Source organism: Cyanistes caeruleus, chromosome 6 (assembly GCF_971803275.1).
Source record: "Cyanistes caeruleus chromosome 6, bCyaCae1.hap1.1, whole genome shotgun sequence".
Classification (NCBI taxonomy): domain Eukaryota; kingdom Metazoa; phylum Chordata; class Aves; order Passeriformes; family Paridae; genus Cyanistes; species Cyanistes caeruleus.
In genome coordinates, this window is record NC_141706.1 from 13494681 (window position 1) to 13499003 (window position 4323).

Sequence of the window (4323 nt, forward strand, 5' to 3'; positions counted from 1 at the left end):
TGAAAACTCAACCAAATTCCAGAAACGCCCCATAAAATCAGCACAGTTTCCCACAAAATTCAAGAAAAAACACCACAAAATTCCCTAAATCTTTTCAAAATACCACAAAATTCTTGAAAAGCCCCACCAAATTCCAGAAACATCCCAGAAAATGTCCTCAATACCCAATGTTTTCTGCTGCACTGTTTGTCATAAACAAAATGAAGATTTAAAAAAAGCCCCACAACCTTAATAGTCTTTTGCAGAAATGAGGCAGACCCAGCAATCTTGAAGCAGTCATTGCTTCAGTCTTTCTATAACTCTGAAGACAACTAAATGAACACAGAAATCAGAGCTCTCACACACCCTACAGCCAACAGCTCCCAAAATTGTTAAAACCCTTATTGATTCAGTTTATTGCAGATGCTGTCCTGAAGCAGAAAAGGTGATTCTGCACTTCCTTAGTCCTTTTCCCTTGGACTGAGGTTTGGTTTGGCCTTGTGTGGTCCTGCTGAAGAGCAACAGAGAGCAGTGACAAGGCTTCCTTCACCCTGGGATTATAAAATCTTGTTGTTTGGGCAGAGACAAATCTCTCCCTGGCTACAGCCTCCTGACAGCTACAGGGGCCAGGACCAGGTGTCCCCTGAGTCTCACTGAGTACTTGGTTTATGCAAAACATTGGGGCTCATTCCATTTGCTGAGAAGAAGAGCCAAAGATGACACACCTTGGGCACCGTCCCCTCCTCACCCCAAAGTGCCCCCCAGGACGGCCTGTGGCTCATCAAGTAACATTTCTGCAATCAGGCATCGCCAAAAGTGTTTCTAACAACACATTCCATCACTTCTTGTCACTTTTTATTCAGTGCAAGCATGGAAATGTCTGAGATAGACAATGGAAAGCAATACATAAAATCCAAGACAAGCGATCATAAATGGCCCTGCTGGGAAAGCAGATCCCACGGAATTGGATGGAGGTGGAAGGTCACTCCTAACACATTAAATACAACAGCCAAAGCAGATCCTGATGTCACCCTGATACTGAGATGGAAAAGTCACCTGCTTAAAATCATTGAAAAGGAAAAGAAGGAGCAGGAGGACAGGTGGGTAGGTGTGTTGGTAACTCTGTTAAACACAGTTTAAAAAACCCCAAAACGCAGTAGTTATTAACCAGATATTTGAGGAGGCACAGCCACAGCTCTCTGCAGAACATTTACAAAGTGCTTGACAAATGGAAAGCTGGATCTTTTTCAGCAAGTGCCGTGGGTGCTGTGCACCCAGACCTGGAGCACCAGGGCCATCCATCTGCCTCAGGAGTCCTGCTTTCATCCTTGGAGTGTGCATCCTTCCATCCTCCAGTGTGCACCGGCACTTCAGATTGAGGTAAGGACAGCACTGAATAGGGGAAAAAGAGCAGGAGCTATTCCCTCCATTGAATATTGATTGGCACCACCACGTGACACATTCACTTGAAGACGAGCACAAAGGGATTACAACACAATTGTCCCTGTACAGAACAGAAACCAAGCTTCTCCTGCTGCTCTGGCCGGTCCCTAAACACAAGAAGGAGCTGTAGGTTTTCTCCATCGCTGCTGGTGCAGCTGAAGCCTTAAGTTCCTTAAGCCTTTCCTGTTTCCCTGAGTTGTCTCTCATTTCCATCACCTCAAAATGGGCATCTGTGGCACTATGAGAAAGGGCAGCATTTTCCTTGGGAAACAGCCGGAAAAGAACCAGAGCAGGTGTCCCAGACTGGGGGCTGCCCCTTCCAGGGGATTGTGTGTCAGCTCTGTTAGAATTGCTAATTATTTAGGCACCTAATTGGCTCTGAGGAGTGGATTGGGGAGAGATGGAAATGCAAGCCCTGGGCTGAAGGCCGTGCCCGAGGTGTGCCCAGCTCCCTGCACACCTTTTCCCCCCAGGTGCAGACCGGCTCCAGACGCTGCACATGGAAGGCAAGGAGAGCTGGGAGCCGAGAGAGGAGCGGTTTCTCCTGGAACACCGGGAGCCCTTCCATGGCAGCAGCTCATTCCCAGCCCCTGCCCCACTCTCTGCTCCCAAAGGTCACCGGGAACTCGCCCAAGGCCCGGGGGGCTCGGCAGGGCTTTCCCACCTGGGCCGAGTGCCACAGGAGGGGCCCCTGCAGGATTTCTGTCTCGGTCGGGTTCCAGCAGCTCAGACTGGCTCCTGCATCCAGCAGGGATTGGGTGGGGATTTGGTTGGGGCTTTTTGTTTGCTGGTTTGGCTTTTAGTTATTTAGAGAGTGCTTTGAGGGTCAGTTTTGCTGCTTCATCAGCTTTACCCCCTGCCCAGCTGCCTGTTGTGTGCATGGAAGGGTTCAATCTGCATTTCGCTTCTTCTGCACCCCTACTTTATTATTTTAGGCTCTTTATTTTCATTTTTCTCTTTTCCTTTTGACTGTTTTTTCCCCCTTTCATTCCCCCTTTTTTAATATTTATTTTCTGCTGTGGGTTTTTCCCCCCCCCCCTTCGCTCACGTGACCTCGGTGCTTTCCTGTCTTTTTGTAAATTTTTCTTTTTTTTTTTTCTTTTTTTTTTTTCTTTTTTTTTTTTTTAATCTTCTCCTGATCAGAAGCCCCTGGGGCAGCTGCACAGCCGGGGCCACTCCTGGCTGTCAGAGAAGCCGGGAGCTGACTGCTCTACGGGATTTGTTTGCTCCCAGGTCTGCGGCTCGGGGCTCTCTCTCATCGTGTTTTATCAAATAAAGTTCGTGTGGCATTCCTGGCTTTGACGATGGTGTTTTATTGGGATGTGCCAAGCCCGGATTCCCCGGGAAGCAGCAGGACGGGTTTCCCTGTGCCTAAGGACAGCCCCGGAGCCGCGCAGTGCAGAGAGAAGCCGATCCTAAGCCACTGCTGATGATCATAACCGAGTTGAAATTAGAAGAAATGAGAAGTCCCAGCTGAAACCGGTACAGAAGCAAGTTTTGATTGGTTTTCAGAGCCTCCTGCTTCATACGCTTTGCCTCAGGAGCCAGGGAAATGGCTCCGATTCCCCTCCCGATGCTGCTGCTGGTGCGGAGCTGCCGGCCGGGCTTCAGGGCTGCTGCGGCTCCCAGAGACAGCCGGCGCTGCCTTCGGGGGCTCGGAGCTGAGCCCCGCTCCTGCAGCTGTGGCTCACACAGACCCTTGGCTGTGTTTGGGGAGCTCAGAACCAGACTCACCCCATCACTTTGGGGCTTCACAGAAGGCGGCGAGTGCCGCGTTTGAGGGGCTCAAAATTCAGGCTCAGAGCTTAAAAGCAGAGACCGAATCCTGCGTTTTGGACTCTGACAGCAGCGGGCTCACGTCCGGCCTGGATTTGGGCTTCAGGCACAGAGACTGAGCCCTGGTTTCGGGGTTTCGGTCCGAGCGAGCGAGTCCAGGCTCCAGAGCCCGAGTGCCGCCGATTGACTCTCAAAGCCAGGCTGCGCTGGCCAAGTGCAGACAGCGATGAACCGAGCTGAGATTTGGGGACGTGAAAGCCCGGTCCCTCAGAGCGAGCATCCGGGCTCACAGAGAGCAAGTTGTGCATTTTAGGGGCTCGAGGCAGAGACCGAGTCCCGCCTTCTGGGGATTTGGCTTCACAGAGCTTCGCGTTCGGGGGGCTTGAAGTAAATCCCAGCCGCGGTGCTTCGGTGTTCAGAGCGGGCTCGTTCGGGCAGCGTCAGTCGCAGCCTCTCAGCTCTAAGGGCCGCCTTTGGCCCCGCGGAGAGCTCAGAGCCGGCGACTCGGAGCTGCCTCTGGGGCCGGCGGCGGAGCCGCGTTTGGGGCTCGGAGCGGAGCCCGAACCCCGCGTTGGGGGCCACGGGCAGAGCCCGGCCCGGCGCGTCGGGCTCCGCTCGGGGCCCCGGGGGCCGCCTCGGCACCGGCAGAGCCCCGGCTCCCCGCGGCCGGAGCGGGACCGTGCCCGGGGCCCCGAGCGGCCGGAGCGGGACCCGGGCGCGAACCTCCGGCTCCCGGCCCGGCCCCGCCGCAGCGCCCCGGGCTCGGAGCGGCCCCGCCGAGAGCGCCCGGGCCGGGCCGGGGCCCGCACAGCGCCGAGCGGGGATCCCGAGCGAGGCCCCCGGGACAGCGGCACCCGCGGGGCGGGACAGGAACGGGACGGGATGGGCCAGGAGCGGGCCAAGAGCCGGGGCGGGGCCGGCGCAGGTGTTCGGGGTTGGGCCGGGCGGGGCCGGGCAGGTGCGCAGAGGGGAGGGACGGGGGCGGGAGGGGCTTAGGGGGGCGGACACCCCCAGCCCCTCCCACCCGGGACACCCCCGTCCGGAGAGGCCCCGCCCCCCGCCCCTCCCCGGGGCCCCTCCTCCGGAGGGGGCCCACCCTAAATCCCCCCCCTCCCCACCCGGGAC

General features: G+C 56.1%; 1 long non-coding RNA gene across 1 annotated transcript; it reads left to right on the forward strand.

Annotated features, from left to right (window-relative positions):
- The first annotated feature begins 842 nt into the window (after nt 1–842).
- Nucleotides 843–2711, forward strand: LOC147652458 (uncharacterized). Its single transcript, XR_015287885.1, has 3 exons — nt 843–1079; nt 1231–1359; nt 1896–2711. It is a non-coding gene; the product is annotated as an uncharacterized LOC147652458 (long non-coding RNA).
- The last annotated feature ends 1612 nt before the right edge of the window (nt 2712–4323 follow it).